We start from the raw sequence: 27,073 nt of genomic DNA, 5'->3' as shown, positions 1-27,073 counted from the left end.
GCAATCCACGCATATTATTGTGTTGAAAAGCTAAGAGTCAGAGCTAGGGCTGTAAAAGTAACGACAAAATGAGTACCCGCATGTATACGTTACTTTTGATACTAGTACCCGCATCAATAATATCGTTACTCGTTACTTTCGTATGTTTCGCATTTTTCGCATATTTCGTATGTTTCGTGTGTTTTCGTTACTTTCGTTACTTTCGCATGCTCCGTGTGTTTCGTACATTTCGTATATTTCATGTATTTGATACGTTTCGTAATTTATTTTTCCTTTAATTTTCATCATATTCCCCTCCTTTTCCAATGGGTTTCATCCTACTATGATTTTTTTGTACTTTTTAATGTTTTTGAAGGCATTGGCACTGGTCTAAAAGTAAAAAATTAAGACCTGAAAAATCTTCTAGGTTTAATTAAAAAAGAGAGCATAAACATACCCAATGTGGTATGTTTATGCCCCACGTGGGTCATTTCCAAATGCCCCACGTGGGTCATTTCAAATGCCCCACGTGGGTCATTTCAAATGCCCCACGTGGGTCATTTCAAATGCCCCACGTGGGTCATTTCCAAATGTCATTTCCAAATGCCCCACGTGGGGCATTTCCAAATGCCCCACGTGGGTCATTTCCAAAAGCCCCACGTGGGTCATTTCAAATGCCCCACGTGGGTCATTTCAAATGCCCACGTGGGTCATTTCCAAATGCCCCACGTGGGTCATTTCCAAATAGCACACGTGGGTCATTTCAAATGCCCCACGTGAGTCATTTTCAAATGCCCCACGTGGGTCATTTCCAAATGCCCCACGTGGGTCATTTCCAAATGCCCCACGTGGGTCATTTCAAATGCCCCACGTGGGTCATTTCAAATGCCCCACGTGGGTCATTTCCAAATGCCCCACGTGGGGCATTTCCAAATGCCCCACGTGGGGCATTTCCAAATGCCCCACGTGGGTCATTTCCAAAAGCCCCACGTGGGTCATTTCAAATGCCCCACGTGGGTTATTTCAAATGCCCCACGTGGGTCATTTCAAATGCCCCACGTGGGTCATTTCAAATGCAATACGTGGGTCATTTCCAAATGCCCCACGTGGGTCATTTCAAATGCACCACGTGGGTCATTTCCAAATGCCCCACGTGGGTCATTTCCAAATGTCATTTCCAAATGCCCCACGTGGGGCATTTCCAAATGCCCCACGTGGGTCATTTCCAAATGCCCCACGTGGGTCATTTCCAAATGCCCCACGTGGGTCATTTCAAATGCCCCACGTGGGTCATTTCCAAATGCCCCACGTGGGTCATTTCAAATGCCCCACGTGGGTCATTTCCAAATGCCCCACGTGGGGCATTTCCAAATGCCCCACGTGGGTCATTTCAAATGCCCCACGTGGGTCATTTCCAAATTCCCCACGTGCCCCAAGTGGGGAAATGACCCACGTGGGGCATTTGGAAATGACCCACGTGGGGCATTTGGAAATGACCCACGTGGGGCATTTGGAAATGACCCACGTGGGGCATTTGGAAATGACCCACGTGGGGCATTTGAAATGACCCACGTGGGGCATTTGAAATGACCCACGTGGGGCATTTGGAAATGACCCACGTGGGGCATTTGAAATGACCCACGTGGGGCATTTGGAAATGCCCCACGTGGGGCATTTGGAAATGACATTTGGAAATGACCCACGTGGGGCATTTGGAAATGACCCACGTGGTGCATTTGAAATGACCCACGTGGGGCATTTGAAATGACCCACGTGGGGCATTTGGAAATGACCCACGTGGTGCATTTGAAATGACCCACGTGGGGCATTTGAAATGACCCACGTGGGCATTTGAAATGACCCACGTGGGGCATTTGAAATGACCCACGTGGGGCATTTGAAATGACCCACGTGGGGCATTTGAAATGACCCACGTGGGGCATTTGGAAATGACCCACGTGGGGCATTTGGAAATGACCCACGTGGGGCATTTGAAATGACCCACGTGGGGCATTTGGAAATGCCCCACGTGGGGCATTTGGAAATGACCCACGTGGGGCATTTGGAAATGACCCACGTGGGGCATTTGGAAATGACCCACGTGGGGCATTTGAAATGACCCACGTGGGGCATTTGAAATGACCCACGTGGGGCATTTGAAATGACCCAAGTGGGGCATTTGAAATGACCCACGTGGGGCATTTGAAATGACCCACGTGGGGCATTTGGAAATGACCCACGTGGGGCATTTGAAATGATCCACGTGGGGCATTTGGAAATGACCCACGTGGGGCATTTGAAATGACCCACGTGGGGCATTTGGAAATGCCCCACGTGGGGCATTTGGAAATGACCCACGTGGGGCATTTGAAATGACCCACGTGGGGCATTTGAAATGACCCACGTGGGGCTTTTGGAAATGACCCACGTGGTGCATTTGGAAATGACCCACGTGGGGCATTTGGAAATGACCCACGTGGGGCATTTGAAATGACCCACGTGGGGCATTTGAAATGACCCACGTGGGGCATTTGAAATGACCCACGTGGGGCATTTGAAATGACCCACGTGGGGCATTTGAAATGACCCACGTGGGGCATTTGGAAATGACCCACGTGGGGCATTTGGAAATGACCCACGTGGGGCATTTGGAAATGACCCACGTGGGGCATTTGAAATGACCCACGTGGGGCATTTGGAAATACCCCAAGTGGGGCATTTGGAAATGACCCACGTGGGGCATTTGGAAATGACCCACGTGGGGCATTTGGAAATGACCCACGTGGGGCATTTGAAATGACCCACGTGGGGCATTTGGAAATGACCCACGTGGGGCATTTGGAAATGACCCACGTGGGGCATTTGGAAATGACCCACGTGGGGCATTTGAAATGACCCACGTGGGGCATTTGAAATGACCCACGTGGGGCATTTGAAATGACCCACGTGGGGCATTTGAAATGACCCACGTGGGGCATTTGAAATGACCCACGTGGGGCTTTTGGAAATGACCCACGTGGGGCATTTGGAAATGACCCACGTGGGGCATTTGGAAATGACCCCCGTGGGGCATTTGGAAATGACCCACGTGGGGCATTTGAAATGACCCACGTGGGGCATTTGAAATGACCCACGTGGGGCATTTGGAAATGACCCACGTGGGGCATTTGGAAATGACCCACGTGGGGCATTTGAAATGACCCACGTGGGGCATTTGGAAATGACCCACGTGGGGCATTTGGAAATGCCCCACGTGGGGCATTTGGAAATGACCCACGTGGGGCATTTGGAAATGACCCACGTGGGGCATTTGAAATGACCCACGTGGGGCATTTGGAAATGACCCACGTGGGGCATTTGGAAATGACCCACGTGGGGCATTTGAAATGACCCACGTGGGGCATTTGAAATAACCCACGTGGGGCATTTGAAATGACCCACGTGGGGCTTTTGGAAATGACCCACGTGGGGCATTTGGAAATGCCCCACGTGGGGCATTTGGAAATGACATTTGGAAATGACCCACGTGGGGCATTTGGAAATGACCCACGTGGTGCATTTGAAATGACCCACGTGGGGCATTTGAAAATGACCCACGTGGGGCATTTGAAATGACCCACGTGGGGCATTTGAAATGACCCACGTGGGGCATTTGAAATGACCCACGTGGGGCTTTTGGAAATGACCCACGTGGGGCATTTGGAAATGACCCACGTGGGGCATTTGGAAATGACCCACGTGGGGCATTTGAAATGACCCACGTGGGGCATTTGGAAATGACCCTCGTGGGGCATTTGAAATGACCCACGTGGGGCATTCGGAAATGACCCACGTGGGTCTATTTCTAGGGCTGTAAAAATAACGACAAAATGAGTACCCGCATGTATACGTTACTTTTGATACTAGTACTCGCATCAATAATATTGTTACTCGTTACTTTCGTATGTTTCGTATGTTTCGCATTTTTCGCTTATTTCGTATGTTTCGTGTGTTTTCGTTACTTTCGCATGCTTCGTGTGTTTCGTACATTTCGTATATTTCATGTATTTGATTACGTTTCGTATGTTTGGTATTTTAAGTATGTTTCGAACATTGGTATAAGCAAGGGTGTAAAATTTTTTTTTTTTTGAAAAACCAAAAACAATTTCTATAATCTAAGCTACATTTTAAGGTCATAAACATTAAAATTAGTTGCGGCATTCTCATGTAATAAGAGTTTAAAGGTAGCTATATTGAATTTTTTTCGTTTTTTTTTTTTAATCAAACGTGGAAATTTTTTTGATTTTTTTAAAAATTTTTAGACAAAACTTTGGTTTATTTCAAAAGTGCAACGCGCAGATCTCGAAATATTAACACTTTAATACAACCATGTCGAACAATTTTTCATTTATTTTTTCTATTGAGAGTGATTTTCAAACCTCGTTTTCTCTGCTTTTTTTTGTGTTGAAAATTTTGCACAGAAAATTAACTAATTTTTTGAAAAACCAAAAAACTTTTGTACATTCTTAAGCTAAATATCAATACAATTAACACCAAGGCCATAAACAGATTGGTTGGACAAAAACGTCTCTTTTGATATTTCTGTATAAATTATCGATAACACAATGAATATTGAACCTTGACACTACTGTTTTAATCGAGACAAAAGTAAACTCCAGATAATTATCTGCAGTTAGCATTCTGACTATGGTTACGATACCGACACGAGATGCGAAATGCGACAAATTGAGTGTATCACTTCATTTCGTATCTCTTATATCGGATTAAGTATTGAAACTGTAATCGCGTCGTTACTCGTATGTTTCGTATCTCGTACGTTTCGTATGTTTCGTTACTTCAGTACCCAGTAACGAAACATACGAGTAACGATACTGTTTAAAAAGTAACGTTTCGTTACTCGTTACTAAAGTGAATACCCGCATTTTAGTAACGAATACATACGATTTGCTACAGCTCTACTTAGAGCCGTCAATCAAATGCAGCAACAATATCAGTTCCAGTAGATACCTATTACCGTCTACCGTCTATCGTCTACCCTCTGAACATTCAACCCCAATGATTATTATTATTTGGTTTGGCTGCGGAATCAAGTGCCGGCGCGAGGACGAGGACGAATACTCCGATTCCAACTTTATGCCAACTCCCCTAAACGCTTTCATTCTCAAAATTACATTTATGTGAGAGCTTATTTGATAAAGCTAGAGGTCGTTACAGTTAGAGAGACAAATTATTATCCACTTGCATATTACACACGATTAGTGTATTGCCCGTCACTACCAATTGTTCGATGTGGTGTTGAATGTAGAAATACACACAACAAGGACCATAGAGCTGGCAGCCACCAACTATACACAATTAGAGGTGGGTATTAAGTTTTGTGGTAATTTAAGTTAGACAAAACCCAAACAAACTACCAATATTCTCCAACCACAAGTTTCATGTTCAAACCGAATATAATTATACTGCACACACAAAAAAGGATAGCAGCCAGACTTGCGACTTGCGAGTGGGTAGTAACTCGCGTGAAATTTTATAGTGTTTTGTGTTTTGGTGATTATTTTTCATTCAGGGTGTTAATCGGTTCAAAGATTAATGCTTGGTTTCATCAAAATGTGTACTTTAAGTGGAATTTAGTTTATGAGCTATTTTAATTTATTGGCTAATGGTAAACAATATAAATATAGTGCCACCAAATATTTTAAGTTGATTAATTTGGTTTAATTTTTGAGAAGATCTTTTGTGGTAATGAAATTTGATGATTTCTGATGCGTTGTTAGTCGAGCTGATTTATGAAAAATTAATAAAAATCATGTAGAAGAAACTGTATGAATTTTTCAGTAAATGAGAAATCAACTTTAATGTACACCTGGCAAGTCACACTCTCGAACGCTCTTCGTTTTCATCTTCTTATAGAGATAACGAGCGACTTTACGAGAAAGCAAAAAATCATGATCTAATGCAATTACCAAGGAAGCTTTTCAGAAGAATCACCAACCATCAGCATCGACCCATTAACATGAAACCTATCTATTGGCACCCAAATTTCCAAGATCGAATTTTTAAAAATGTATAAATGGTCAAAAGTTGTTTTCATTGTTTTTAACTAAGAAATAAGATTGTAAAAAAAAAGACGAATTTACGAATTTTTGGAAGTCGGTAAAAAATCAAAAAAACTTTTTAACAAGTTTGCTTTTGCAATAAGAAAAAATAAAATTTCTTCCGTAGAAAGTTATTGCGTTTAGTCATCTACTGTAGATGAATTTTTTTTTCAAAATGTGTTATCGTAGCATATAAAAATATATTGATTAACTTATTTTCTTGGTAAAAGATAGCAAAATAAAAATGTATACATATTCATTAAAAAAAAAAAAAAATTACGCATACACCATAGTGACCACCTAATTTTAAACTTAAATACATTTAAAGTATCATAATATCTAATAATGAAACCTAGACAACTTTGTTGACATGTAAGGTTAAGAGCTAAAGCATTTAAAATTTTCTTCAATCAATTGATTCCCCAACGAAATAAGGTTTTTTTCCATCGGGAAAAAATTAGTTTTGGTTGTTTTTGAATTTTCACAAAAATTTGTCTTCTGGGCCCTATTTCACCAACTACAAGTTACAAGCACAAATTTGTAACTTGTAGATCACAAGTACAAATTTGTACAATGGAATTCTGTTTCACAAAGTACAAATAAGTAATTCACAAATTTGTGATTATCCAGAAAAAAAAATTACAACTAACTTTTGAAAACCACAAGTTTGTAGAATTACCGTTTCACCAAATATATTTTTTTTCTTGTAAACAACAAGTTTATCTCACAAACTTGTAAAGCTTTTTATATTCTTAGCGGTGACCGTTGAGTTACTTAACTCATAACGACAGAAAGTTAAAATTGGTTTCAAATGAAAACTAAGTTGATATTGAATATGAAAAAATAGTGTTGCCATTTTTAAAACTTAAGCAACCCTATTTTAAACGAAAAATTGTCAAATAACTAAAAATACTGTCATATCTTAGTAGTTATGAAATAAGCCTCTTTGATCAAAAGACAACGAATTTTTACATACTTAAGAGACTGGTAATAGCGATCAGGAAAATTTTTTAAACAGATATTTTGTGGTGTTTTCATTTGAAATACAAATGCTATACTATATATTTTTAAAGCAAAAATTCTAAAGTTTGAAAGAAATAAATTAAAATTACAAATTCAAGAAGTAAACCAAATTATTAAAAATGAACAAATCGTATGTAACTATAAAACCGATAAAAAGGATTATACAAACACTTATTATAACCTTATAGTTAATAGAAATGTTCAAAGTAACTAAATTTAAACTTTCTAAAATATTTTTTGAACAATACTTTAAAAAAAATTTTTTAATTTTTATTAAAATTAATGTTTGATTTTTCAATTATTTTAAATGTCGAAAAAACTTTTTAGAAAATTGTTCATATTTTTTCAAAAATATTTCAATGGTAATTTATTTTTTATTTCAAATTATTTGTTAATATAATTTATTAAAACGCATATTGTAATTTTTAGACCCTGAAGATGAGGCAAGTAAGACCTCGAAATATATAGGGGAGAGTGGGGCCAAATGTAACACTTTTTTCTAAAATCGATGGTCCTCCTACAAATTTTAAAGTGGGTCAACCAGAACTTTTTTAAATTAAAGACCCATGTTTTAGCTCCAAGATCCATCATACAAATTTAGCAAAACATAACGGTAATGTTGAAAAATAAAGCTTCCAAAAAAAAAATCGTGTTGTTTCAACTTACCCCACATACGGGGCAAAGTGTAACACATACCGGGGTAGGTTGTACCAAGAACTAAAAATAAGAGAAAAATACCTTTATTTGTTTATATTTATTTATTTTTAATTAATAACAATAAAAACAAACCTCAGTCATGAAATTTTGGTGCAAATTTGAAAAAAGTGGAGCAAATCCAAGATTTCCAGAGAAAATTTGACAGTAGTCTTAAATAAAAGTTATTCGAATTCATAAATTGTTTTATAAGCTTTATGAATTCAAGTGGTGGTTCAAAAATGTGTTTCCAATTTCAAAATAAATACAAATTCAATTACAAGCATTCATATTCAGGGTTGTTAATTATATTAGGTAAACAATTTTTCAGTATAGGTAGGTTTTTACATGGTACAACTTGCCCCGGAAAAATGTTACAACTAGCCCCAGCATGAAATTTGGCACATAAAATCAATTTAAAAAAAAGCGAAACTGATATAGACATAACATATATACGCAATTTGAGCCAAAACACAGTTGCATATAACAAAAAAACACTTAGCACTCTATCTTTTTAGGGTAAAGAGGTAGACCAAAAATAAAATTAAAAAAAAAAGTTACAAACATGCATTTTTTGGGCACCACTAGTGTAACTTCTCACCCTGTCGTCTAATCTTCATCTGAAGAAAATGTGCCGGTAGATATGCAAAAATTGAGCATTTTTCTCCTTTACGCGTTTCTTAATATTGAAAGGAACATCGCTTTTTTTAGCTGTTAATTCTTACCCCTGTTACATTTAGCCCCACTCTCCCCTAGGCCAAAAAATAAATAATTTCTAAAATAAAAAGATGCGTTTTTAATAATCTGAACTAAAAGAAGCAAAACAAAGAAGGTAATAAATAAAATAATTATAAAGTTCAACATAAAAAACAAATAAAATATAAAAATATTATTTTCAATGCAAATATTTTTCAGTTGCAATAACATTTTTTTTAAAGCAAATTATTTTATTTGCAATAAATATTTTTTTTTTTGTAATGCAAATATTTTTCAGTTGCAATAAAAATTTTATTAATGCAATTTTTTTTTCATTATGAAATTTTTTTTACTTGCAATACATGATTTTTTTTAATTTCAAATGCATTTTTACAACCCTGAATAATAAAAACATAGCTTTTATAAAAATAATAATAATGGCCTTCGGCGTAAAGCCATTTAAAACACTCTAATCACGCTAAATACAGTTTTTACAAACTTGTAATAGAAATGACATACGTCTTGACTCTTGTAGAAAATCTTCACAAATAAATAGAAATTTGTAACTTTTTTTTTTGGTGAAACAGAAACCCACAAGAAAGCTCACAAATTTGTTACTTGTAAAATACAAGTTTCGGTGAAACAGAAAATGGATTTTTTCACAAATTTAAAATTGTAGATTACAAGTACAATTTTGTGATCACAAGAAACTGGTGAAACAAAATTTATCGATTTTTTCACAAATATTGTGAAAATTACTTGTAATTACAAATTTGTAAGTTTGGTGAAATAGGATCCTGGTCTTATTAATTTCTTTTTTTTTTTCGAAGCTTTGAGTATAATAGTATTTATACAGTCAAATAAGGTGAAACCTCGGAATGAATGCTAATAGAAATTTTTTTTGCTCAATATCTTTGTTTTGGCATTCTATAACATACCTCAAAAGTCTAGAAAAATCTCATGTCCGCAAGTCACGATTTTGAAGGTCAAAGCGGTAAATGGAGATTTTCAAAATTAGCAAAAATAGACGATGGTATTATATATATTAGGGTGGGTCAAAAAAAATGAAAATTCGTTTTTTTGATTTGGTACTTCGAAAACTCGATTGCTAGACACCTCTAGAATATACTCACCAAATATGAGCTCTTTATCTTAATGGGAAGGTCCTCCGCTTTTCAATTTTCCATTTTTACATCAAGCTTCTACCAAAAAAAAATAATTTTTTTATTAATTGACTTTTTAGCAAATTTTTTTACATATTCTTGTAGAAAATTGAACGCTCTACAAAAAAGGTTAAATACACTTTTTTGAATTATCTAACCGTTTAGTAGATATTTGAGGTCCAAAAATCGAGAAAATCATTAAAAATTCGTTTTTTGTTCTTAATTTTGTAACAAATTGAAAAATTATAATAATCAAACGCGCATGACATATTCTTGTAGGAAACAGATTGTTCCACAAGAAAGGTCTGAATAATTTTTTTCAATAATCTAACCATTCTAAAGATATTCGAGGTCAAAGTTAAAAAAAAATATGAAAACATTTTTTACTTTTCAAAATTTTCTAATTCACTGAAAATTCAGTATTTTCAAATTAGCAAGATGTTTTCTTGTAGGGACTTAAACGTTCTATAAAAAGTTCCTTGGCAGCAAATTAATTGCTTTAACCGTTTAGAAGATAATCGTATTCAAATCGCAATGCATACTTGTCATAAGAAAACTATTGAAATCAGTGGGCATTGGTTTGGATACGAATATCTTCTTAACGGTTAAAGCAATTAATTTGCTGCCAAGGAACTTTTTATAGAACGTTTAAGTCCCTACAAGAAAACATCTTGCTAATTTGAAAATACTGAATTTTCAGTGAATTAGAAAATTTTGAAAAGTAAAAAATGTTTTCATATTTTTTTTTAACTTTGACCTCGAATATCTTTAGAATGGTTAGATTATTGAAAAAAATTATTCAGACCTTTCTTGTGGAACAATCTGTTTCCTACAAGAATATGTCATGCGCGTTTAATTATTATAATTTTTCAATTTGTTACAAAATTAAGAACAAAAAACGAATTTTTAAAGATTTTCTCGATTTTTGGACCTCAAATATCTACTAAACGGTTAGATAAATGAAAAAAGAGTATGAAGTCTTTTTTGTAGAGCGTTCAATTTCCTACATATAAAAAAAATAATTTTTTTTTTGTAGAAGCTTGATGCAAAAATGGAAAATTTAAAAGCGGAGGACCTTCCCATTAATATAAAGAGCTCATATTTGGTGTGTATATTCTAGAGGTGTCTAGCAATCGATTTTTCAGAGTACCAAATCAAAAAAAAAGAATTTCGATTTTTTTCACTTACCCTATATACATATGATACATGATTTCAAGGTATTTTTTAATGCGGATTCCAAAAAATCTAAAATCAAGAAAATAGTTATACCTGTTTTTTATCTGTCAACCCATATTTATTATAACACTTGCTAACTTATAACTAAAAAACCCTTAAAAGTTAAGGTAGGTGGATTATATTTAAGTTTTCAAACAAACAAAAAGGTATGTTGAAATAATTTATTTTGCTAAAAAATTAAAGAAATGAGTGGATACAGATAAAAATAAAAAAAGATAAGAATTTTGATAAGGATTTTGAATCTTTATACATATTGCTGAATTGAAAAAAAAAAAAAAAAAAAAAAAAAAACATAAAAATCGGAGCTGTTTCTGAGGTTTTTGAAATATTGCCTATTTAACGTATAGGTATTAATTAACTCGATATTTTAGAAAACAGGTGTACTTTTTTTCAATTCAAAATATTTAATGGTCATTATAATTCCAGATCGCTTTTAATTATTAATTCCATAGTATAAATAGCATTTTTACAAAATTTTAAAAATGCATACATTTCATCAGGTATCTTGGAATCATAAATTATATGAGTAGGTATGAGTATGAAATAGTCTTTAATATATAGTATTTTCAAGGAAATACATAGCTTGCTTAAAAAAATCATAAATTCAAAAAAAAAAAAAATAAATAAAAAATCTGGCCTGTTGGTATTGATTCAAACATTGCATCCAAAATACTAAGAGGAACAACCATTGGCTGCAGCAAATCAATGCAACGAATTTAAATATTCTTATTATTTTTATTTAACCCCAAGGACTGCAAAAATTTAAAAAAAAAAACAAAAAAAAAACGCTTCGATTGTGTTTGTTAAATCAGATGGTGAATTCTTACCTACACAAAAAAAAAAACTCTAGACCTTCAGTTTTAAAAAACTCTCTATCCACTTTCAAACTGATTAATATTCTATCCAACCCATTCGCAGTGACACCATCAAAAAAAAAACCCCAAAAGTTTATTGGTGCTGGTTTCCCCATATAAAGACAAAAACAATTAAAGGTCAGTTATTTCTGATAGTGTTTCCGCTTGGAGTACGCCAAATGCGTTTCGAATACAAAACTTTGCAATTTATTGATTTCGCATTTTTTAATGCCAAAAAATACTCGATGTAATAATCAAGTTTGCATTCGTGCTCATTGTTGTCACCGATTTTAAAAGAAAGTTCATGGGTGGTAGGCAAGAATAAATTATATTATTTGCAAAAACTGATTGATCATTCAAGATATCCAAATGTTTCCTTAAGCTTTAATTAGGCGACATTAGTCATAAATCCGCTACTGACATAATAAAAGATCTTGACAAACTTGAGGATTATGGTTGGCAAATTCCCCTCTGATGCGTTTGAATTGCCATTTTAATCATTTACAACCATAAATTAGTTCTATATTTTAATAAAACAACAACAACAACAACAACTACAAACAATGCTAAATGTTTCAAAGAATTAATCTAAAAAAAATTAAAAAAAAAAAAATGTACGCACATTTACTATCTAAATGAAATATACTGAACACCATTAATTGCGTTGCGTAGTCGTTGGGTCTTTGCGTAGTCAAGTAGCAGTTGTGTATAGGTCACTCACATTAACCGAATGGATATATGTTATTTTGAATAAGAGTGAATTGGAGCCTTATAGTGTCGACACATTATCTCTTTAATCACCGTGAAGTTCGGTATCGATAATTTGGAAAGCAAAATTAACGGTAATTACTTTTGTGAGATAATAATAATTTGAGCAGATTGTTTTTAGTGTTTAGTCAATTTAAAATTTGTTCACATGCTCAAAAAAAAAATTACCAAGATTAATTTGAGATAAAATAAATGTTGGGGTATAAAATAATGATATGCCAGATAAATCAAAATGAAGGCATTGTTTGAAAGATATTGTCAATAATATTTAATTGGAAGCAGTAAGTTGACAAGAAAGGGAATTAGATAGATTGTTTTGTTTACTTTATGAAATAATAATAATGTTAACATAATGTGGTTTAATACAATATTTATTTGGAGTTGTAAAGCAAAGCTGGACATGAGAAGACCGCCAGCATTGAAGATCGTATTAGTATTGAATCCGAATTTGAACTCAAATATGGAATAGCTATATCCATTTTGCTTGGAGTCTTGGCTCAGAGTGAAATGAGTTTCGTATCACATAAAAGGTGGCGCATCCTTATACAAAAAATAATTTTTGAGCTTAGAGAGCTGCCGTCTTTAACTGGTTGGTATAGTGGCTTTTACCTTAATATGCTTTAAAAGCTAAAAGCTAAAAAAAAAATGGGTCGATAAATTTTGTCGAAATTTCGGTTTTAAGGGTTAATAAATATTTTCTTAAAGTACATAGCAACTTTTTGTGACAAAGTGTTAAATGTCTTTTTTATACAAAAAATTATATTATTTCTGAAAATTCCTTTCAACACTATACTAAAAACATATAAAATAATGATTTTTTTTATTCGTGAATTTATCTGATTTCAATAGGTAAAATAATTAATAAAAAAAACTTTTAAGTATACGAATAGCCCTAGGTAATATGAACAAAACAATTTTGGATTAAAAAAAAAATATTTGAATAGAACAACTAAAAAGTGGAATTTTTTAACCAAAATCAACCTGCAATATGAAATATGTAGAAAAACTTTTTTTATTCAAAGCTGTCCCGATTTTGGCTATACAATTTAAAAATATTCTTATTGGTTAATTTAATTTGCTGACCATTTTCTTTTTGTTCACTAAATGTTTTATAGAGTATAAAATTTTGATGAGTGGTGTAGGTACTTTTTTTTTAATTTTTGGAATTTTAGAATTTTTCTGGATCATGGATTTTCTGTTTTTTTTTTTTTTATTTGGGATATTAAGGTTTCTAGTGATTTTGATTTTGTGGATTAAGGATTTCGGGATTTTGTCCGTCACAATTTTCTAATTCACCTCTAAGTTTTTATTTGAAAAAAAAAAAATTAAAAAGGATTTTTTAACAAAAAGCTTTTATTTCTCTCAAAAAATATGGAACTAACCTAAAATTACCTCAAAATAGTATAACTATATGTATAAAATTAATTATAATTTTTTAACATTTTATCTCTATTCAGTTAAGTATAGTATACAGTTCTTTTTGATAAAAAAAAAAAGTGGTGAAGAAAAATTTTTTTTCTTGAAAAAAAAATATCTGTGGTAAACAGATGACAGTTGTAAGTTTTTTTCCGCAAAAACAATGGGCTGCTGGGGTCGCTCGTACTTGCTCTTATGCTAAAAGTTACTCTAATGTTAAAGCTTTTTATTCAAGAAACACCAGTTTTAATTATGTTTTACAAAAAACCAAGTATACCATTTTATTACTTGCATAAAAAGGTATTTTTAGAAAAAAATTTTCCAAAATCGCTCGAGCCGTTTTAAAAAAAAAAATAATTTTTATATATATAAAAAATTTCTAATATTTTTTAAAAAAGAAGTTGGTATGCCATTTTAGAGAAATAATTAATTTACACATAAAAACGAAATTTCAAAATTTTTCACCAACCCGTTTTCAAAAAATTGATTTTTCAAAAAAAAATTTTGAAATATTTTTTAAAAATCCAAAAATGCACTTTTTGAAAATTTTCTAAAATTTTAAAATAACCTTTATGTAAATGCTTTTGCATAAAAATTTTCGTTGAAATCAGGTATGAGATATTCAGAAACCAAAAAAACCGTTCTATGACAGGTACCGTTAATAACGGTACAGAAAATATTTTGTTTTATTTCAAAAGTTGGCTCTTATGTGTAATACTACACATAAAAATTTTAATCAAAATCGTTAGAGATGTTTTTAAAAAAAATTAACTTTTCTATTTCCGTTATATGGCAGGTACCGTTAGTTTTGGTCATAACAAAAAAATTTCAATTTCCCCTCTAGGGAATCACCAAAAACTGCTAACTACCAAGTTTGAAGAAAATCACTTCACTCGTTTAGGTTGTAGCTCGAAGTATATACAGACAGACAGACAGAATTGCCGGACCCATTTTTTTGGCATTCTCCATCATCGTAATGTCATGTAAAATTGTTATCTTGAGTTCGATTTTTTTTACGAATCCTAAATTTGCCCTATAGTACCTACCTATATCGCAAGTAAAAATCGTGGTGAATATAATTTTTTTTTTCAATTTTGATTTACTGCCGTGGTGAGTTAAAAAATATTTTTTTTCGGAAAAAAATCTTTCCCATAACAAATACATTGTTTTTTTTTTTGCTAGAAGAGCTGTATACTTAGCTTTAGGGAATGTTTAAATCTATCAATAATTATTTCACTTGGTCTAAAGTGGCTTATTTTCTATAATATCTCAATAATTAAGTACGAAGGACAACTTGTTGTTTTAATAATCAAGGGGCACGGTAGTGCCCAGCCAAGTTCTCTAGCAACTTTGGCACTACACCCTTATTTACAGGAAACAACTCAGGCCATTTTTGACCCCCCTCTAACTTCCACACCAAAGATGCTAGAATATTCAAACTCACTACATTTGTTGAGCTGGCCGAACCCAAATTCCTCACAAAATTTCAGCTTCCTACGATGAGTAGTTTCTGAGATATAGGACTTCAAAAATCGCGAAAACCGTAACTGACTCACTGACTCTCTGACTCACTGACTCACTGACTCAGAAACAGATCATCAAAATTATGGAGAACTTCCCGATATCGTAGAAACTTGAAATTTTACACGGTGATAGGACTTGTGGTGTATACAAAGGAAAAAATCGAAAACTTGAGATTTTCAATTCAGGGGGCGTGGCATCCGCCCATTTCCGCTGAATTTTCATAAAATATTATAGAGCACTTCTAATTATCGTAGAACCTTGAAATTTGGTAGAATGGTAAAGCTGATAGTTTATACAAAGGAAAAAATTTAAAATTTGAGAATTTCAGCCAGGGGGCGTGGCAACCGCCCATTTCCGCTGAATTTTCATCAAATATTATAGAGCACTTCTGATTATCGTAGAATCTTGAAATTTGGTAGAATGTTAGAGCTGGTTCTTTATACAAATTAAAAAAAATTAAATTTGAGAATTTCAGCCAGGGGGCGTGGAAATCGCCCATTTCCGCTGAATTTTCATCAAATATTATAGAGCACTTCTGATTATCGTAGAATCTTGAAATTTGGTAGAATGTTAGAGCTGGTTCTTTATACAAATTAAAAAATTTAAAATTTGAGAATTTCAGCCAGGGGGCGTGGCAATCGCCCATTTCCGCTGAAATTTCATCAATTATTATAGAGTACTTCTGATTATCGTAGAATCTTAAAATTTGGTAGAATGTTAGAGCTGGTTCTTTATACAAATTAAAAAATTTAAAATTTGAGAATTTCAGCCAGGGGGCGTGGCAATCGCCCATTTCCGCTGAAATTTCATCAATTATTATAGAGTACTTCTGATTATCGTAGAATCTTAAAATTTGGTAGAATGTTAGAGCTGGTTCTTTATACAAAAGAAAAAATTTAAAATTTGACAATTTTAGACAATACCTTGCAAAAAGTAGTGAAATCACAACAAAAACATTACTGTTAAAAAAAGAGCCAAGTTCTACTATGTTGAAGTTATTCTAGCACAAAAAGTACTGAAATGTAAAAGTGTACCAAGTTCTAAAGCTTGGCTTTAAATTTGTATACATAAAATGTAGATTGTTAAGCTGGCAATTTTTCAAATAGCTTTAAAAATCGGTAATTTAAAGAAAAATTGTCAAGAGAACAATCAACATTTTATTTATACAAATTTAAAGCCAAGCCTTAGAACTTGGTACACTTTTACATTTCAGTACTTTTTGTGCTAGAATAACTTCAACATAGTAGAACTTGGCTCTTTTTTTAACAGTAATGTTTTTGTTGTGATTCAAAATATTACAAAAATATTATTCTTTTTTTTTTTTGTTACACATATTGTGAAATTCATTATTAATGTAAAATAATAAATTTCACAATATGTGTAATTTAAAAATAAACGATCTATAACAGTAATAGGAATACAATTTTACTTAAAATACTAAAATGAGAAATTAGTATGTACCATGTAAATACAAAATCTTTTCCAAATCAAGCCTGAACATGAAGGGGGTTTCTGCGTTACAAAAAGGGATATAGAAAATAGAATCTAAAAAAATGGAGCTTACATAACAATTTAAATTACCACTCTATTCATTAAATGCAACAGCAAACAATTAAAGAATATGCACAATTGCACATATCTCTGTTAAAAATCAAATAACAAAAACCAAAGTACCCAAATAAATGTATCTTTTTTTTTCGGACGTAAATAAATGCTTAAAATTTTCAGAGTTTTGGATTTGTTGGATTTAAGATTTTACGGATTTTGGATTTTATTACATTTTTTAACTTCATCTTACTGACGAAATTTCTTAAAATATGAGCTAATAGATAACGAGAAAGCAACTGCAACGAAGGATCGTATATAACTTATATGGTCTGACAGCTTACCAAAAATTAAATTCAAGAAAAAATAATTTCAACATGCATTTTCTAGAAAGAAAAATTTAGTACAACGTTCTTTGTTCCAAATTCTTTATATGAAGTTTTTTATATTAAAAAAAAAAATAAAACTAAAAAAGTAGTACATATCTTAATCTCAACCCAAAGTAAAGACTATCGCAAAAATTTGTAACCATAACCCAAAAAACAACTATGTACCTATAGAAAATCAGTGGCTAATTCATGCTTAATCATCAATCAATCTTCAATTCATCATCACATTTTTAACTTTCAAAAAAAAAAAAAAAAAAAAAAAAAAAAATCAAAAAAAAACCTTAAAGGTTACATAAAATTCATCATTAAATCGGTAGGTATGCCTAAAAAATATATTCATCATCTTTAACCCATATCAATGTCTAATCAAAAATATAAAAATTAATCATGTTCAAATCCCTATCTAAAGTATACTCTATTGGAATTTACAAATTAAAAATGTTTTCTTTGCAAAAAAAAAACTCTCTTCTATCATCAAAACTTCATTAAGAAAAAAAAAAAAAAAAACAGATATTCACCTGTTACAAGATCACACACTTCTTCAATCATATTGAATGTCAGTAACAACATAATAATGAACGTGATCTCATGCCTCTTATAAGAAGGGGGCAAGTAGTTTCGCAGAAAAAAAAAATTAAAAAAAACTTCAAAAAAAAAAAGACTCCAAAGGCAACAAAAAAAAAATAAATGCACAGTTATTATGATTTATTATCCTCCATCGATTTTATATATAAGTGTGTGTCTGTGTTTGAGAAGTAAACGTAAACGAAAAAAGGTACTTGACTATCTCTCTATACGGTGCGAGTACTCGAGAGTAACGTCATAAATTTTACAATTTTTTTTTTTTTTTTTTTGTTCACTATTTTGCCCCAGGAAAATTGGGTCAAATAGTTTTTTTTTTGTATTTTTTTTTTTTTATTTTCATACAAAAAAGATACATAAATTCAAAATTTGTATCTTAGAAATAAGAAAAACTAAAATATTGCAAATTAGAAAAGGAGTTCTGTCTGTAATAAAACTCCTAAATTAATTCATTCTCTTCCACCCACCACCTACGCCCCCATATAATAAATTTATTAAAATTCCCTCCCAGTAAAGAAGAAAAAAAAACATAAAAATTAGATCCATAGGACCAAAAAGTATCTTTTGGATGCAAACAAATAACAAACCAATCGAACTTACTCACTTTTCTTTCTATTTTTTTTTTTGTATTTTTTTGTTGACGTCTCTCTAATGTTGTGATTTTACTTTTATTTATATTTTTTTTTTTTTTTTTTTGGTTTAATTAAATTTTAATCGAAAATTGAATCAAAGCAGGAGAATAATTGTGTGTTGTCGTTTTTGTTGTTGTTGTTGGTTTTCTTGTTTTGTGTTTTCTTTTTTAAACATTTTTTCTGTTTTTTTTTCGGTTTTAAATTTATTTTTTTTTTTATTTTATTTTTTTTTTCGTTTACGCACGCTGCTGGTGCAGCAACACACCATCAGCTGAACTGAAAATTCTTGATCTCCTTGAAGTGCCGATCATGCCTTGTGAATTCGCGTTGCGTGTTGTATTTTTTTTTTTTTTATTTTTTTTAGATAGCAATGGGTACTCCCAATATAAAGTTGGGAGTATTTTTTCGAGTTTAAATTCACTCAAATCTCAAAACCAAAAAAAAAATTAAAACTTTAATGTAAAACCTTTTATCAATTTTGCAAATATTTTAGGTAACGATTTTTGGATAGAGATGCAGCAGTAATGCATCGATGCATTACTCACAAGTTAACAAACGAGTTTTTCTCTTTAAATGATTCAAAAAAAAAATAAAGAAAAAAATTATTTATCAATGAAAATTCCCAAAATTGAATGAAAATTTTCCACAAAATCTCACAGATTTGAAGGTTTCATTATCATAAAATAACGATTTTGATTTTTAAAAATTGGATCAAACCCGATTTTTGGACCAAAAAAAAGTAAAAAACAAAAATCAAAAAAAAAAAAAACTGACCTAGTAGATACAAAAATTGTATCTGATTATAAATTTTCCACTTTCGATTTTTTTTGTTGTTGTTGTTGGTAATTTAATTTACAAAATCACTAAAAATAGAGGCTAATAACCTCTTAATTTTCTCCCAAAAACCATTATGGGAATCATACAAAATCAAAACAAAAAACCGTTAAATAGATATCTCTATGTTTTTTTTTTTTTGGGGGACACCAAAAAAGATATACAAAGATACAATACGAATTAATTTTTATTTCCAACCGAATCCGATGAATACACGCTAGCGACTGACTGAATTTTATCGAGTTAAGTTGGGGAAAATCATGTTTTTCCTTCTTTTGCTGCAAAAACACACAAAAATGAATCAACTTTGTATGATGACAGACAAACAGACAAACACTTAAAAATTAAATATGTTGCTTGGCAATTGTTGTCTTGTATACAAGAATAGAGAGACGAGTTGAAAAAGCTTCCACATGCGAGTGAGTAGCTAAATTTAAGAAACATAAAATCAAAAATTGTTGGTTTAAAAGTACGAGTTTTTCCTTCCCATGATGGTTGGTTGGATTTTTTTTTTAATGCGGGAGGAGGGATACAAACATGTTGATGGAATAACAGCACCAAATAGTTGAAACAATGTTGATAAACAAAAAAGTGCAAGTGCAAATGTTGCAGAAGTAATTAGATTACGATGATTATAGTTTTAATGTTGCTAAAGATTTAAATTGTGATGTTAGAAAAAATGTAGTAGATTTTTTGAATGAGTGAATTTTTGTTGCTGGATAGAAGTTTTGTTTCAATTGATAACAATTTGAATCTTTCGAATAAAAAGATATGTAGGTATAGAAAATCTATTTTTAGACAATAGAATTTATTTTTGATAAAAGATTCTTACACAAACGTTATTGACCTCTGTGGAGGGTTAGATTGTTGAATATTCTCAAACTATTTATTTACTGATAATAATAATAATTAGATAAAAGGCAAAATGTTATTCAAACGGAAGTTATAAGTTTAAGAGTTTTCTAAGGGGTAACATTGAATTCACTACACATTTGTAGTATGTAACTTTGATATACATATTATTGAGATAATTGTTTGTACAATAGAATTTAATATGAATGAGATTATTGATTTATTTCTGGAACATAACTCGAAATCTCGGTATTTATTATTTTTGTTTAATAATCCAGTCAAATAAGGGTTTCACCTCGCAATGAATGCTAATAGAAATTTTGTTGGTCAATACCTTCGTTTTGGTATTCTATAACATACCTCAAAAGTCTAGAAAAATCTCATGTCCGCAAGTAGCGATTTTCAAGGTCAAAGTGCAAAATGGAGATTTTCAAAATTAGCAATAATAGACAATGGTATTATATGCACATTTGATACATGACTTCAAAGTATTTTTTAATGCTGATTCCAAAAAAATCTAAAATCAAGGCAATCTGACGTCTCTGAAAAAAGTTATACCTGTTTTTCATCTGTCAACCCATATTATTATAACAGTTGCTAACTTACTACCGAAAAACCTTTAAAAGTTATGGTAGAGGGACCAAATTTTGCATGAAGGTTTTCATATCCATTATCATTAAGAATCAAAACATTCATATCTATGAAAAATTGGTATTTTTTGAGAAAAGGGGAAATTTTGGGATATGCACTAAAAACCATCCTGGTACAATCTTGGAATTAGTGCTTATAGACAAAAAAAAAAAAATGTACCATCAAAAACAGAGATCAGAAATAAATGTCAACCTTTTGAAAGGTTCCTTTATAACTCTTATTTGTCGCCATTTTCAATAAAGGTCATAAAATAAAATTTTGGTCAAGGTCTGAGAGAAACCTTTTTTTTGTATTTTTTTATGTTTCGGTCAACCAGTGAGATTTATCGCTGAGAGAAAAAAATAAATCTCATCTGCAAATGTATCAATTCCTAGAGACATGGGAGTGGTGCCATATGAAAGCTTATATTCTCAGCTACCCGATAGTGGTATAATCGGGTTTTTGGATTTTTTTTTCAATATTCCGAGAAAATCGCGTTTGAAAGTTGGGGTAAATTTTTTTTCGAAAAATCCCCGAATCTTTGATCGCTCCTGGAAGCTAAACCGCTTGAGAGCAATTTTTGGGAGTGGTGCCAAATAATAGTTTGTGTCATGGGCCTACGCTTTGCACATTGTCAGATTTTTAAAAAATCATCTTCCATGTTAAACCGCCACATGCCTATTTTTTCAGAATCGGTCTTAACTTTTTTTTACCTTTAAGTTCTCCCGGTTTGAGAACGCGTGCACCAACAGGGACGGAAGTGGTACCCAAATGAAGGTTAGAGTCCCCGCTAACTTTTTTTTAATTTTTTTTCAAAATTCCGAGATATAACCGTTTGAAGTAGGGCGGGCGAAAACGCTTCTGGAAGCTGAACGCTTTGACCTGGATTTTAGAAAATCGGTCTCCTGAAATATTCGAAATTGCATTGGTTGTGCTTGTCGTCCCAGCGACTCAAATCACAGTGGGAAACACATTTTCGTCTATAGATTTTACTTTAAACGATATAATCTTGGGTCTTAAGAACTTTGAGAGTCTATTTAGTTCATACATTATTTAATACATAAGCTTAAAAAAACATCCTTTTCATATTTATTTTTGGAATATAAAGACATTCTTGACATATTCGACATTTCCCTTTTAAATTGACCATTTTTGATTTATTTTCAGAGAAAACGGTTAAAGGTTGACCTTTTCCATTTATTTTTTTGTAAAAATGTCAACCGATAACCTTTATTTTTTATTTTTAAAAATAAATCTCAAGCCTTAACCGAAACGTATTTCAAGCAATATGGTAACTCTCAGAGAGAAACCAATTGAAAATAAAGGTTGACTGTTATTTCTGATCTCTGATCAAAAATAAATAACTAATCGACATATAAAAAACATTTTAAACTAATTCATCGAGTTTTTGGACCTTGTACAATTTTATGTTATATTTTATTTTTTTATTTTTATATACATACCAAATTTTTATAAAAAAGTCTTAAAAAATTGAGTAATTAGAATTCTAAGAGCAAGTACGTGTGACCCAGTCGTGCATTTTATTTTTTAGGTGGTGGAGGCTGGGAATCAAACCCAGACCTCTAGCGCTATATTCCATCGCACAAGCCATCTCGCCACGAGGTATATTTGAATTTGTATATTCATTAGCTAGTAAATTTTACAAAGAACTTTTGGATATTTTTAAATTGTTACAGGTGTTTTAAAAAAATAATACTTTGTATACACAAACTTTTCAATATTAAAAAAAAAAAAAAAATCATGTGTGCAATTCACACGTGGTAGAAGTGAAACCTTAAAAAATCATTTTTCTTGCAAAAAAAAAGAAAAAATCTACCTATTTTTATTCTATCACCTTCAAATTCATGTTTTTTATATGACAACCTAGATAAATTTTATATCATCTGAAAGCTTATTGTCTTAGCTCAAAATATGTATGTCGATCAAGTCTATGAGACATCTACAAAAAGAGCTAGAATTTTGAAATCGATCAATTTCCATCAAAAAAAGCGAAAAAACACGTACATATTTTTATCTTCTCACACTATTAAATCCATTTTTTCCCTAACAACCTTTACAAATTTGTACACCATCTGAAAGCTTATTCTCTTAGCTCAAAATATATATATCAGGTGTATGAGACATCTACAAAAAGAGTTAGAATTTTTTAAACTCGATGAAATTTCATCCAAAAAACAAAAAAACATTTATTTTTATTTTCTCATGCTATTTAATCAATTTTTTGTTTGACAACCTATACAAAATTTTATACCATGTGAAAGCTTATTGTTTCACCTTGTATAATGATGCATAAATCTTATTTCAAAGATGCCTACAAGAGAAGTTAGAATTTTTTAAAGTCAACCATGTCGAATTTCCAGACTGAGATTACCGTACTTCCTACACTGGTAGCGGTCATCGCCAACAGATCTCCACAGGTGTTTTGAGGTATTTTTAATTTTCTTTTCAATTTAAGATTGTGTAACTTGTAGCGCACGTAACGTTATGTGTGATATATCAAATAAAAGGTTATGTTATCAGCATGCGTATTAAAGTTAAATCAAATTTGTATGTGCACTAGATCAAAAGATATAACGTGTGTTGGAAAAGAACATCTTTTTACCGTTATCTCAGAATTTTTAATATGAAATTAATTGAAATTTAATTACCTATCTACAGTACAAATTTCATTCATCTATCTATTAAAACAAAAAAGTTATAACAAGTTGAAGTCGTGTCGCGTTTTCGTTTCATCTTGTTTCAAATCACTACGATACTACAGAAGTTTTCACTTATTAATCCTCACATAGTAAAACTAAAATTAAAAAAAATATATAAGAAAATATTGGCTGTAGAAAAAAAACAAACAATTTGTATTTAGGTAAATCCAAAAATGATTTCAAAATTTTTGTTTTCTTATTTTTAAGATTACTTTTTTGTACAAAAAATTTTCTTAAAATCATTTAAATTTTAACGAGAAATCAAAAATTATGATAGGAACCTTTAAAAACACTTGAAAAATATTTTCGTTATTCGAAAAGTAGGAAATTATTTTCGTCAGTACATATGTATTTTTTAAAATTAAAATCGTGAAGATCGTTTTTTGAGAAAAAAAAACTTTTTCTATTTTTGGTAGGTAAATAAATATTGCGATTTCGTCCAGAATCTTTGACTATACAAAGTTTAAGTCTGCAGTTTTAAACAGACGCACTGTGGGTTAGAACACTTTTTTAGCTGGAATTAATTATAGAAATTCTCGAAATAATCTAAAGTTGCAGTTAAAGCCATTAAGATGATGTCGAATGATATAATAATGATAATTTTATGGTACAACAGACACTTAAGATAAGACCAACAACAAAAATAAACGAAATATTATGTTAAATAAGGTTTTCCAATTTACAACAGATATTATTGGTATAAAAAACAAAAAAATGAGTTTTTGAAGTTTGAACGCATCAAACTCGAAAATGGTGTCATTGAACGCTTACAAAAGTTGTTTTTACTAAATAGGGAAGGTAAAATGTTAATGCAAATAAAAAAACCGTTATTTGAAAACATTCAACACGTTTTTTTTCATCGTAAGTGGTTTTTTTGAACATTTTTCTCACTATACTTTCAGAGTTACAGCGAAAAAAGTTTGCTCTTGTAGGACATAGTTTTATAAAAAACATAATGCCATATAGGCCATTATGGTTAGCGGTGACCAAATGCCAAATCAGTGGAGAGAAAGTTTCCTTCTCCCAATCTACAAAGGAAAGGGGGACACACGAAACTGTGATAACTACCGATCGATTAAGCTGATGTCACACACCATGAAGATCGTTGAGCGGATTTTGGACGGCCGACTACGAAAAATAAAACGGCTGTCTGATGACCAGTGCGGGTTTGTCTCGGGTAAATCAACCACAGATGCCATACAGAGTTTAAGAATCCGAATGGAAAAACACCGTGATTCCTCGAGGGATTTGCATATTGTGCTGGTTGATTTCGAAAAGGCATTCGATAGACAACCACGAGATCTGATATGGGTGTCCCTGAGACAGCGAGGGGTTCCGGAAATCTACGTGCGGATGATCAAGGACATGTACGAGGAAGTAAAAACGAAGGTAAAATGCCCCGCAGGAGTCACCGAAGAGTTCCCAATTAAAGTCGGTGTGCACCAGGGAAGCGTCCTGAGTCCTTTGCTCTTTATTACCGTCCTTGACTTTCTGCTTGAAGAAAAAGTGACGGATCCGAAAGTGAGTCAGTTATTCTTTGCTGATGATGGCGCCATCATAAGTGAAGATCCAACATCCCTGCAACGAGCACTTGATGTATGGGTGGATGTTCTGGAGGGAAGTGGGTACCGGATAAGCGCGAAAAAGACAGAATATCTCTGCTGTCCATTTTCTGATCCAGACGGCCCTATTCCGGACATTTACCTGAATGGCACAATACTTCCCAAGTGCGAAAAGTTCAAATACCTTGGATCCATGATCAACAACCAAGCTTCTTGTGATGACGACATCAACCACCGAATAAGTGTAGGGTGGATGAAGTGGCGCGAAAACTCTGCCATCTTCTGTGACCGAAAAATGCCCCCTAAACTAAAAGGAAAGCTCTATACTGCAGTTGTTCGCCCAGCACTTACATACGGTTCACAATGTTGGACAATGTACAAAACGTATGAGAGTAAACTGACAGCAGCAGAGATGAAGATGCTTCGTATGACAGCAGGAGTAACAAAGCTTGATCGAATAAGAAGCAAGAAAATCCGAGGAAGTCTTCACGTCAAAAATACCGTCTTGGATAAAATACAGCATGACCGTTTAAGCTGGTACTGTCATGTACAAAGAAGAAACCCTGAGAACCCAGTTCAAAAGGCGATCGCATACGACGTTCCAACGCAATCGCGCAGAAGAGGCAGGCCTAAGAACTCATGGAGAAGACAAATGCAACGACAACTGCATTCAGTTGGCCTTAGACATGGAACAATTCAAAATCGAGAAGCCTGCCGACGTTTCCTGAGGTCAACCCGGCGAACCCCACATGCGGAGCCGTAGTGTGAAGCAGTAGAGTGGGAGAGTTGTGACCCCATCCGAGATCATGACTATCGTCGATAATGGAGAAGAAGAAGAAGAATGCCATATAGGCTAGTTACTTTTTAAAATTATTTCTAGAGTGTGCCTATGCGTGCCTTTTTTTTAAAGCTTAGGAACATTGGTTTTATATGAAATCGATGCTAGTAACATACTTTACCTTAAAATTTATAAACAAAAGTTCAATATAATAACAATATATTAGCAAATACTATATCAGGATATATGATAATTGATAATCTAGCAAAATTTTCACAATCGATCGGTTAAAACAAACTCAGTAAACGAATATCTGGATAGCGGAAAAAGTGGACTTTTTTGTTTTTTTTTTCGAAAACTTGCTTTTCGATTGTGTTTTATGTATCCAATGAATGCTTTGACCTCAATTTTGAATGAACAATTATAGCTAGTCCATTTATCTATCGAATAAGACAAAAAATGAGCAATATTTGAAGAAGTTGACTTTTTAATTAATTCCTGCTAAAATAGCGTTCTAGCCCACAGTGAGACGTTTCGAGTTAATCATTGGAAAAGAAGAACTTCAACAGGGTCAATAACCCAGTGTTTTTATTAGCATATTTAACTTAGCACATGTAATATTCCCTACTTGATTTATCATAGATATGTACATGGTGGCACAGGGGCGGATCCAGGATTTTTTTCTGGGGGGGGCACAAGGGACGGATTGGCAAAAAAAAAACAGCAATAACAGTTAGAAATAAAGTGAAGTACCATACGACTGACTAACAAGCAGAAAATTTTAACGACCCACAGTGGTCTAAAACCTGGCCAAAAATATTTAGGCACATTTCCCACATCAAATAGGTACCAAATGACCAAAAAGTTATTCGGAAGGAAAAATTTTCATTTTCTATTTCTTGTTACAGTAAAAGCCACTTAAGTGCTAACCCTCTTACTCCTGGATTAGCCGGAAGAAAAAAAATATGAAAAATCAGAAAATGCACGTACAATTCTGTGCTATATTAAAGTTAGTAATCTATTCTTTGTTTAATTTTTTGACTTAAGTTGTTTCACCAAATAGATTTTGAGAAATTAAGTTTTAAAGATGAAATTTAAA

At 32.5% G+C, this 27,073-nt stretch overlaps 1 protein-coding gene across 2 annotated transcripts in view; it reads right to left on the bottom strand.

Moving 5' to 3' along the window:
• The window catches only part of LOC129912972 (leucine-rich repeat-containing G-protein coupled receptor 6), a 72,820-nt gene extending 53,177 nt beyond the window's left edge, over nt 1-19,643 (bottom strand). The window contains exon 1 of one of the 2 annotated variants that reach the window (XM_055991258.1): nt 19,373-19,643. The gene's annotated coding sequence lies outside the window, so the exon portion shown is untranslated. Of the gene's footprint in view, nt 1-18,570; nt 18,592-19,372 lie in introns of those variants that run through there. The other variant, XM_055991259.1, reaches the window with a different exon arrangement.
• Nucleotides 19,644-27,073: the final 7,430 nt, after the last annotated feature.

This window comes from Episyrphus balteatus, chromosome 3 (genome assembly GCF_945859705.1).
Source record: "Episyrphus balteatus chromosome 3, idEpiBalt1.1, whole genome shotgun sequence".
Lineage (NCBI taxonomy): Eukaryota > Metazoa > Arthropoda > Insecta > Diptera > Syrphidae > Episyrphus > Episyrphus balteatus.
The sequence above is the reverse complement of the archived record's forward strand: the minus strand, read 5'-3'. Positions and strand labels throughout refer to the sequence as shown.